This window comes from Papio anubis, chromosome 4 (genome assembly GCF_008728515.1).
Source record: "Papio anubis isolate 15944 chromosome 4, Panubis1.0, whole genome shotgun sequence".
Lineage (NCBI taxonomy): Eukaryota > Metazoa > Chordata > Mammalia > Primates > Cercopithecidae > Papio > Papio anubis.
The window spans coordinates 52,953,596-52,965,026 of NC_044979.1; the positions used below are offsets into that span (position 1 = coordinate 52,953,596).

At 45.0% G+C, this 11,431-nt stretch overlaps 1 protein-coding gene across 11 annotated transcripts in view; it reads left to right on the plus strand.

Moving 5' to 3' along the window:
* ATXN7L1 (ataxin 7 like 1) overlaps positions 1-11,431 on the plus strand; it is a 271,623-nt gene that overhangs the window by 37,678 nt on the left and 222,514 nt on the right. The window lies entirely within an intron of this gene.

An 11,431-nucleotide genomic window follows, 5' to 3' on the forward strand; every position in this document is an offset into this window, starting at 1 on the left:
GTGAAGGAATGGATTCCTTTGCTTTTCTGTTGGGAGTGACTGATGTTCCTAGAGTCTCATGAGTGAAAAGGAAGTAGAGGTGTGCTCCTTCCAACTCTTCAGATGAGGCAAGTGGATTGATAATGGCACATTCCTAGACGCCCTGAGACCTGGCTGGCGGGGTGCCTGGTGATCCAGGAGTTCGGGTCATTTCCACGTTGCTCTGGGCCTTTGGTCGGGTGCCAGACGGGGAGAGTAGTTAGAAGGGAATGGAACAATTGGGGAAGATGATGTTTGCCAGTCACAGGCCTTTTTTTTTATTGTCCCTGTGGGTTGGATACCGGGCTGATCCAGGTGGAACAGAGATCAGTTTTGTTACCCAGTCTCTCAGTCCCTGCTCCTAGCTGGAATTTCACAGAATCTAACCAATTTCTGCACAAGCCACTCCTCTTGTATCAAAAGGCTGAAATCCCTGGGGGTGTGGCCTATGCGGCAGCTGTTTCTCTCCTGATTTCCAAGGATAATGTCAAGTGCCTCGAGTGTGTGAAATTCTGGCTGAAAGTGAATGATTGAAATGCTTTTTCCATTAAACCGTCTCCCTCCTGGTATAGGTATTTTCCTAACAACCCTTATGCAAATAGCTGTGGAAAGTAGGAAATGGTAAAATGTCGAGTGTCTTCAGCTCCTGGCAGCATGCTCAGCCAAAGCCTTCTGATTTTCCACCAAAAAAAGAAAGAACGACAGGCGGACCACCAGTCCTCGGTGTGGCACTGGGCAGACACAGCTGGGAGGCCTGTGTCGTTTTCTTGTCTGCTTCTCGGAGGGCAGGATTATGTTAGAACACTGAGCCATTATGGGTCTCTAGGATCACATATTGCGCTTTATTGTCTACACAGCCAATGTAAGTTATTGATTTGCAAATGGGAAGCATTCCTTTCCAACTCCCTTGAAGGAGGCTGGAGGGAAGCTATTTTCCAAGGGAGAAGACTTGGTTCATTCTTTGCAAAACATTTCCTGTGCAGTCCGACTCCTGCTTTTAGGACCTGCGCCATCGAGAGCGAGCGCACATGTGTGGTGTTCATTCACGAGGGAGGCAGGCATTTGGCAAACGTCCCCAGAGGTCCAGAGTGCCACTTGTCGCACAGAGGCCTCCGCTGTTGGCATCGGGCTCGCCATGTGAGTGGAGAAGGGTGGCCAGGGACGTGTTCCATGGCTGAGTCCACCCTCCATAGAGACAGTAAAGCAGATCCCCAGGGAGTCCTTCTGTCCCTGCTGGCTTTTGCTGCTCCTTGTTCATGCATTCACCTCCTCAGCTCTTCCTTCCCCCATCATATGTGGATTCTGGGGATGATGCATCTTTGCCAAGTGAATCTTTTCACTGGCGCCCTTTCACTGGTGCTGTGGATGGAAGGCAGTATCATGGTCCCATGCACCCCTTCTGAAAACAGCCAGATAGAGTATCCTTCCAACCCTTCATAGTTCACTGATTCTAATATGCCCACCTTTTTTTTTTTTTTTTTTTTTTTTCACATTTTAACTTCTTCAAAGCAGGGATCCATCATAAATTTCATGCCCTGTCATCATTGGGTAGTTTAGTTTGTTGTTTCTTACTAGTAGATAAAATTATGGTGCATCTTATGGCATTGTAGATTCAAAGAAGTAGGAAGGAATCAGGAGGCCAGCGGATGACTATGATATAGTTTGCATATTTGTCCCCACCCAGATCTCATGTTAAAAGGTAATCCTCAGTGTTGGAGCCTGGTGGGAGGTATTTGGGTTATAGGGGTGGACCCCTCATGAATGGCTTGAGCCATCCCTTTGGTGATAAGTGAACTCTCGCTCTGAGTTCCCAGGAGATCTGATCTTTGAAGTGTGTGGCCCCTCCCCCCAGCCACTCACTCTCTTGTGCTTCGCCATAAGTAAAGCTCCCTGAGGCCTCCCCAGAAGCTGAACAATGTCAGTACCATGCCTCCACCTCCTGGGTTCAAGCGATTCTCCTGCCTCAGCCTCCCGAGTAGCTGGGATTACAGGCACACCACCACACCCGGCTAATTTTTGTATTTTTAATAGAGATGGGGTTTTGCCATTTTGGCCAGGCTGGTGTCGAACTCCTGACCTCAGGTGATCTGTCTCAGCCTCCTAAAAGTGCTGGGATTATAGGCGTGAACCACCACACCCAGCCTAAACCTATTTTCTTATAAATTACCCACCCTCGGGTATTTCTTTATAGCAGTGCAAGAACAGCCTAACAGACTGCTTTCAAGATGATTTCAAATCCTGAGATGTCCTTTGAGACTCTCTTCAGGGCCAGGTGCTATGGAGTAGGCAGATGTGTGGAGGGCACCACCTGCCCTGATGTCTCCCAGTTCCAACATTTTCTTCTGGGGACCCTTATGCCATCTAATATTCTTTGCCATCTGTCCCTGGTAATTTACTTTTCCTTCCCCACTTCTCTGGAAACATCACCTTCAGCTGGGAGCTTGTTGCCCTGCCATTTAAATGCTGGCATCCCATTTTCTCCCTAATCACTCTCTCCTGGGCTTAACACATTCACCTCATTTCTTAGGTTGTTTTTCTGATCTTTGGGTCATTTTGGTTGTTTGGGTGACCCTGAAGCTCTATGTGTTATTCAGAGACTTAAATTCTCAAGGGTCCAGGCATAAGAGTACTTTTGGCTAAATATTTTCTCTTCAACATGATAGAAACCTCCACGTTCTGTGCAGTAGGCATATTCCCTTCACTGTGAGAGTTTGGGGTGCCTGTGGGTTTCATCTCTGGTCCCCCATAGCCCAGCACCATCCCATGCTCCTTCTCCCCCAGCCCTCCAGGTTTGGGGTACTGCCTCTCTTGGCTGTCACCGTTCTACTTTTAATTTACTCTGGGGATGCAGCGCATGCCAGCTGCTGCTTCCCTGGATAAATTGGATCATTTCACCTCAGAGCAAGCTTGTTCTCAGTTTCTGAAGACTTCTTTCCCCTCTCACTTTTTATCCCTTAGCTGGTTTCCTCAGAAAGTTCTGAGGGTTTTTTTCCCCTTGGTATTCTTCCTCTTGAAAAAAAGAGAGAGAGAGAAGGGTGCCACTAGCCAAGCTTCCTAAGAAAGTTACTTTTTTAGAAAAATTTCTGCTTCTATCACCAGTCCTGTGAAAGTCCCTTCAGTATTTCCGTTAATAGGGTTTTTCTATCCTTTAAGAAAATGGGATTTATTTTGGTTTTATGAAGGGTCAGAAAAGCTCTTGTTGGCCAGAAGAGAAACTGTCTCCATTGTATTGGGAAATATGTTCCAAGCTCCAAACCTCAACTTACAAATGAACTTTTGGACTAAGACCAGTGTGTGAAGTGAGGAGTCCGTCTCTGCTGAGCTCTGAAATGGAAAAGCTGGTGTCCGGGAGTCCAGGCTGAAAGACTCACTTGCTCACTTCAAGTGCGTGGTCTGAAAGAGTCAACCCACCAACTTGGGCCCCTTGACCTCTGGAAACTTTTTTTTTTTTTTAATTACACAGTTAAGGCTGGGCATTGTGGCTCACACGTGTGATCCCAACATTTTGGGAGGCTGAGGCGGGCAGGTCCCTTGAACCTAGGGGTTCAAGACCAGCCTGGGCAACATGGTGAAAATCTATCTCTACAAAAAATACAAAAATGGGCCCATCATAGTGGCATTTGCCTGTAGTCCCAGCTACTCAGGAGGCTGAGGTGGGAGGATCACCTGAGCCTAGGATGTGGCGGTTACAGTGAGCCATGATTGCACCAGTGCACTCTAGCCTGGTTGACAGAGTGAGACCCTGTCTCAAAAGAAAAAAAAAAAATTCCACACTTATAAATTATTTAAAAAAACAAAAACAAAAACAAAAAAACAGCATCCAGAGGGGCATGGAGTACAGAAAATGAAGCCCCTCCTGCACCCTGTGCAGGCCTCGGGTGCCATGCTTCCCTTAGCATCCCTCCCAAGCACCTCTCCCCCAGCGTTCATGCAGCTTGACCTCATTCTGTTTAAGGATCAAGAGTGTTCCATTGTTTTGGTTCAACTAAAATCCGTTCAGTGAGTCCCAGAGACCACTTTTAGCCCTGGGAAAAACTGGCCCTGGGTTCCCAGTAGGCATCTGAAAGACCCTGGTTTTGGCTGCTAGATTGCCTTCCATCTGCAGCCCTCTCCTCTCCTCTCTGCTCCATCACAGAAAGGCAGCCTCAAATTTCCTGTAAAGAAGAGTGCCTCTCCCCATTCTCAGCAGTGCAGCAGGATTCGTTCTAGTCATATGTTCTCTGAACGTATTGAAGTTGTTTTTCTGCAAGCCTACAGTGTGCGTGGCAGTACACTCAGCCCAGTGAGGGAGGCAGAGCAAAGCAGTTGCTCTCTCTCAAGAAACTTACAGACTCATCAGAAAATAAGAATATACCCATTCAATAGCCACCCTTCAGCAAGGCAGGTGTGCATATCAGGATTCTAAAATGCTACGACATTTGACCTTAGTATATTGCATTTCTGGGCATATAAACTGAGTAAGTAAACACACAGATTTATGTACCAGGATTTTCATTTCTCTGTTGTTGATAAAAGTGAAAAATTGAAGGTGGCCTGTAGTTCCAAAGACAGGAGACTGGTTAAGTAAGTTGTGATATATCCATCCATTCAGTGGCATACTATACAGCTGTGTGAAACCAAGCTTTCAAAGTCAATGATGAGGCCAGGCGTGGTGGCTCACGCCTGTAATCCCAACACTTTGGGAGGCCAAGGCAGGTGGATCACCTGAGGTCAGGAGTTCGAGACCAACCTGAGCAACATGGTGAAACCCTGTCTCTACTAAAAATACAAAATTAGCCGGGCATGATGGCACATGCCTGTGATCCCAGCTACTTGGGAGGCGGAGGCAGGAGAATTGCTTGAACCCAGGAGGCAGAGGTTGCGGTGAGCTGAGATCACACCACTGCACTCCAGCCTGGGCAATAGAGTGAGGCTTTGTCTCAAAAATAAATAAATAATAAAACAAAGACAATGATGACATGGGAAAATACCATAAAATATTCAGTAAACCATGTTGAATACCTACTGTAATCGATATCTGAATTAATTTTTCCCAACATTTTATTATAAAAATGTTCAACACATAGCATAGTTGAAAGAATTTTGCAGTGAAATCTTCCTTATAACTACCACTGTCTGTATAATTACCATTTTATTATATTTGCTTTATCATCTATACCCCCCCTTCATCCAATAATGCATCTGATTTTTAAATGCATTTTAAAGTAAATTTCAGGCCTCAGCATGCTTTCCCCTTGATACTCCAGCATGCATATCATTAACTAGTGTTCACTATTTGGTTTTTTCTTTTGAGGAAAAAATACATACAATGAAATGTACAAACGTTAAGTATATCTTCTCTGAGTTTTGACAAATGGATACTTTCATGAAACCAAAATCCCTATTAAGATATAGAACATTACCAATTATTTTTACTACTAAGCACACATACTTATTTGTATATGTCTATACCTGTGCAATGGATTCCAAGGCTGATTTTATTTTCTTCACTGTATTCTTTACGTTCTAAATGGTGTAAGTGAGTACATCTATTTGTTCTTTTATTTAATGGGTATTCATTTATCATGTAGTGTGTGCCAGGCTCTGCCCTAAATACAGGGGCTCCAGGGGTTAACAGGACTGCAGAATTCCCTGCCTTTGTGGCACCTACAATCTAGTAGGGGCAAGATGAGTGAACAAAAGATAATGCAGCAGGAAGACAGTGACTGAGGGGCTGTGGGTGGTCAAGGGAGACTGAATGACTTGAGGAAAGAGCCAGTGAGGGTCAGGAGAGTCTAGGGGACCTGGGGACTAGCAGGTACAAGGACCCTGAGGCAGGAAGGAGAATGTGATAGGATGGGAGGTCAGAGGGGGAGAGGCAGAAGCCAAGCCATACAGCGCCTTGTAGGTTTTGTGAGGAGTAAGGACTTTATCCTAGTGTGGAGAGAAGCCATTAGAGGGTTTAATCAGGGGAGAGACATGGTCCGATTTCTGTTTTAAAAGCTCTGCTCTGTGGAGAATCTGTGCTTCTGGGGTAAAGGTAGAAGCAAAGAAGTCAGAAAGGGAGGCTTGTGCTGGGATAGTAATGGATGTGGTTAGCAGCTCTGAAGGTAGAGCTAGCACTACTTCCTGAGGAATTAAAGGGCGATAGAGGTGTCAAGGAAGATTCTTAGGTTCTTTGTCTAAGCAACTGGGTGAATGATGGTATAACTGCGATGGGCAGGCTTGTGTAAGAAGCAGGCTCTGGGGAGGAGAGAAATTAGGAGTTCTGTTTTGGACACGTTGAATGCAAAGTGGAAACTTCACCTTTCAAAGCTTTACGTGGAGAAGTCAGGCAGGCAATGGCTGGGTGAGCGCTGGAGCAAGGGAAGGGGCCAGAACTACTCCAAGTTGTTGGTGCACAGAAGGTGCAGGGGCATCTGCAACCCCCTTGGGGGCAGGTGTGTTTTCAAATTCAGAATTATTAAGACTTTGCAAAAGTAATCGATTTACACTCACTGAGGTCTGGGGCGTCACCTATCATCAAACACATAAGGTATTTCTGTAGCAAATTGTAATCTTCATACTTAAACAGATTAATAAAGACTAGAAATAGCCTCACATCAGTTCAGGTCAGGTGTTGTTATGAAGACAGTTTAATCACCAAATTAGGTAAAACTTGGTTTCAGAGCTTTTGAGTTTTCGAATTGCAGAAAAGTAGCAATCCCCTCCCTATTCTCAATTTCTCTCCCCAAATGCAAATACTTTGAAAAAAATTTTCACTGTTCTTTTCTGTTTACTTCTATAATGTCAAGTAACTAGGTTTTCCTGCCACCTCAAGATTCTTAAAAGCTTTGTATTATCTACTAACTTGCCACCATGAAAAGTGAGGGCTTATTTCTTCAATAGGCCTTTGCACAGCACACCCCTTTTCCATGCAGCCTTCCAATATAGTCACATGGCCATTTTTCACTAAATCGGCATTGGGGGCTTATATTATTATGATCATGTGAGTATTACTCACAGCTGAATCACCTGCCATACTATTATTACATGTCCTTTCTTAAACAACTCTGATTTCTTCAGTCTTCCGCAGAGAACAAGCAAAGGATAGCAGGGTAGAGGGTTATACAGAGTTCCCACCAAGCTTCCTGTGCCCAGCCCTCCCCACATCCCTGTTCTCAAGGGTAGCCTTTCTGGGCTTTAGGGTCTCAAATCAGCCCGTGTCAATGCCCCCCACTTCACCCCACCCACTAGCTGTGTTCAGCTAAGTCATTTACCATTTGTCCAACTGCTCTACAGCAGCATCCAGAATTTTACTGGCATCTTGGGTCTACTCTCATCTCCTATATTGTAGGACTATCACATTGTTCTGGTAGTTTACGCCTTTTAAAATTAAATTTACTGTCATTTTTTGTGGGGCTTCAGGAGAGAGTAGAGATAGACATAGTTTATCAACCTGCCACATTTAACCAAAAGCATCCCAGAGCACTTTTCATAGTTCCTGGGCCACGACCTTTTCATTGTGGGTGTCAGCAGATGTTCCTTATGTAATGATTTTGTCCACCTGTTGCCCAGCTCAGCCCACAGAGTTGGAAATTGGAAATTTGGAAGTGCTGTTACAACAAATTGCTTTCTAGGCATTTTAAATCTCCCAGGGTTTTCCCAGAGCAATTTAGGAGACCTCCTGAATAAGCCTAATGTGCTTTCAGCCTTTCTCACTGCAGTGAAGAGACTACATGGCATTTGCATTTATTCAGCTATTTTGAAGTAGAATTCTTTGTGCAACCAGGGTAGCATAAAGGGCAGGCATTGGTCAGGCAGGGTGGAGCTTGTTCACTAACGAGTGTGTGCACTGCACAACTTACTTTTGCTCTCTGGGCCCCAGTCACCCTATCTATGGTAAAGGTGGACTGGAGCACTTCATTCTTTAACCAAACTTTACACAGAGCCCTTTGTATAAAACACAGAAAGAGGAACTGTTGTGGTTGAAGAAGGGGCAGTTGCCCCCAGAGTGAACTGAGATACTTCCGAGGCATCCCAGGGCTCCTGGGAACACAGATTGAGAAGCACTGGACTTGAAGATGTCTCTCAAGTCTCAATAGGACAGCTCTGTGAACCTTGCCTTTTCAAATGTTTACTGCTCTGCAGAAGTAAAACACTCTTTGCAGCTGGGATCCCAGGACGTGCAGCCCCTGTCTGTCTCTGGGGCCGCTGGACCCGACACGGCATAGCAGGCACTGTCCTAATCTCCCTTTCCTGGCACAGAAACGGAAGCGGGAATGTTGCTTCTAGCTGCCTTTTAGAGGAGAAAGAGATTTGTTGATTTATGAGTTAAGAGCCCTGGGATGGGAATCCTCCCAACACAGACTCTGTAAGAATACAGGAATTTGTTTTCCCACATCATTTGCTTTTGATTTACTGTTTTGATGTGGGGCTGCTTGATGACTCAGATGTTATCTTCCACTGCCAAATCACACGTTAGGTATGTATAACATTTTCTACACAGTGACATCTTATCCTCTTCCACAGTCATCAATGGCCATACCCCACACCCGCCATGGGGCAGGGCGGGAGGGGGAATTTAAAACTCTTCTAGTCACAGGTATGGGGCAGTGGTTTTCAAAACAGTTGTCTTTTGTTGTCGATATTGTTGTTTGAAGGATAGGATCATTTTCCAATGAAAATCTTAAGCCACAGCCCAGTCAGTGAAACAGATAAACGCGGAACCCCTGCTCAAGTTGAAGAGTAGGATGAAGTGGAATAAAGACTCCATCCCCGGCCGGGCACAGTGGCTCACGCCTGTAATCCCAGCACTTTGGGAGGCTGAGGCAGGCAGATCACAAGGTCAGCAGATCAAGACCATCCTGGCTAACATGGTGAAACCCCATCTCTACTAAAAATACAAAAAATTAGCCGGGCGTGGTGGCAGGCACCTGTAGCCCCAGCTACTCGGCAGGCTGAGGCAGGAGAATGGCGTGAACCTGGGAGGTGGAGCTTGCAGTGAGCCGAGATCATGCCACTGCACTCCAGCCTGGCCAACAGAGCGAGACTCCATCTCAAAAAAAAAAGAAAGAAAAAAGACTCCAGCCCCTCTTCCAGCTCTGTCATAGAGGCTCCAGTTATAGGGACAGACCTCCAAGTCATTTCTGGATCTGCCTCCTATACTTGACGTGACCTAGTAGGATAAATGACTGAACCTCCCAGGGCCTTCTTGTCCTCATCTTTAAAATGGGGCTGTTGGGGGATGGGATAACATCTACCACTGGGGATAGCATCTGCCACCACTAACTTTGAGTGAGGCACTTGGTTTGTCCCCAGTGACAAGGAGCCTTCTTATTACTGCCTACTTAGAAGCCTTGCCCCCAAAGGGCAAGCTTTGAGCCCCACAACAACTTTCCTGCAGGGAATGTTTTAGAAAACCTGATTAGCCCAGTTTGCAACAACTACTGTTTTCTTTTCAACCACTTCTTTCCAGAGAAGGTCCTTGTAAGGTCATAGTAACATCCAGTTGTTAAGTGCTTGTGATTTTGCTAGGAATGTAAACAGCACTCTGTCTTTGGCCAGTTCGAAAAGGAAGTTTTATGTTTTCTCCTCTGTCTTTGGAAGTAGCCTTACTTTAGTAAACGCATTTTGATAATACATGCTGAAATCTATGATTTTGGTTAAGTTGAAGATGAGGACACTGGCAGTAGTGTGGATCTTCTCAATGAGTGTATATTTGTGGGAGTTTTGTAGCTGTTAATTACATTAAATAAATTACCATAAATTGCACCAGTATTTCCCCTCCTTCCTCCATGCTGGCCCATAGGAGCTTTCTGAGTGGGAAATGGCTGGTTTGTTGTTGTTGTTGTTGTTTGTTTGTTTGTTTTTTGAGACAAAGTCTCACTCTGTTACCCAGGCTGGAGTGCAGTGAGTGCAATGGCATGATCTCAGCTCACTGCAACCTCCACTTCCCAAGTTCAAGCGATTCTCCTGCCTTAGCCTCCCGAGTAGCTGGGACTACAGGCATATGCCACCATGCCCAGCTAAATTTTTTTTTTTTTTTTTTGTATTTTTAGTAGAGATGGAGTTTCACCATATTGGCTAGGCTGGTCTCGAACTCCTGACCTCAAGTGATCCACCCGCCTCGGCCTCCCAAAATGCTGGGATTATAGGCATGAGCCACAGCGCCTGGCCCGGAAATGGCTGTTTTTTCACTTCACTATTTGAGGACTGAGCAGCCTGTCAAATGTATTGATTGCCTTCTCCAAGTTGGAGATTGGGAGCTACATATTTGCTTATCTTCCCTAGTGAAAAAGCAAATAAGACTGCTTATCTAGTATTTAAACTTGCTTTTCATTTACCCTGTCAAAGGCATTATCCCATGAAGACATAATTTGAGAAGTATCTTCATAGAAAATAGCTCTCATTGCATAAGCCATGAATACCCTTGCCGGTGGAGTCCATGTATTGCTTCTTTAGAAACTGTCAGTGCTCACAGCTCTCATCTCACTCAGTGAATTTTCTAGCTTCCAAACCCTGTAGTTTTTCTCCCACCAGCTCTTTCTTCCCCTTAAGCTCTGCCTCCAACAAACTGTGGACTGTGTGCATTTAGCTTCAGCCTCTTCTACAAAATGAGAATAATAATGGTTTCTCCCTCAGAAACTTTTTGCATGGAAAAAACATGATATTGCTTACAAAGTGCTTAGTACAGTAGTTGGCATAGAGTATGTGTTTGATAAACAGTAGTCATTATTTCTCTTTGTTGCCTTCTCAGTTCTTACATTCATATTCACCCGTCTCGCTGGCCATATTTACCTGGTTTATCTGGGACTTCGTTGTATTTTCCTCATCCCATGGGATTAAAAGCAAGCACAGCCCCTTTCCAAGATGCTGTGTGTGCCTGGAGCCTTTCTGGTTCAAGATCTGCTATGGACAACTCCACGCCTTGGGCTTCCTCCAGGTCATTCTCCCTGTCCTTCAGGGATGGGAAGCGTTGATGTCACCTGGCTGTCTTCCATATCAGCAGGACTCTGTGTTGTTCTGAATACCAGGTTGCTTAACTACTTGTGTGGTAAAAATGTAATTTATGCCCTCTACACCCAACCCTAAACTGTGAGCCACATAGAAGGAAGCAATATGGCAAGGGCAGTTAAGAACCTAGGTTTGGGGCCACACTGCCTGGGTCAATCCCTGACCCTTGGGGCAAGTTATGTAATTTTTTTGTGCCTTGGTTTTCTCATCTATCAAATAGGGATAAAAATTCTGATCTGCGTTTCTGAAGGATGCATTTCAAGCACTCTGAAAACAAAGTTAGTTTTTTTCCCCCTAAATTTGAGGCACACTAATTTGGCATCAAAGTCTGCCCTGAACTGACATATGACTATTTATTATGCACTTTATCCAAATTAGTATGATTATTCCTATGTTATAGGATGCAGCCCCTGACTGCTCTGGTGTTGTATAATGTACA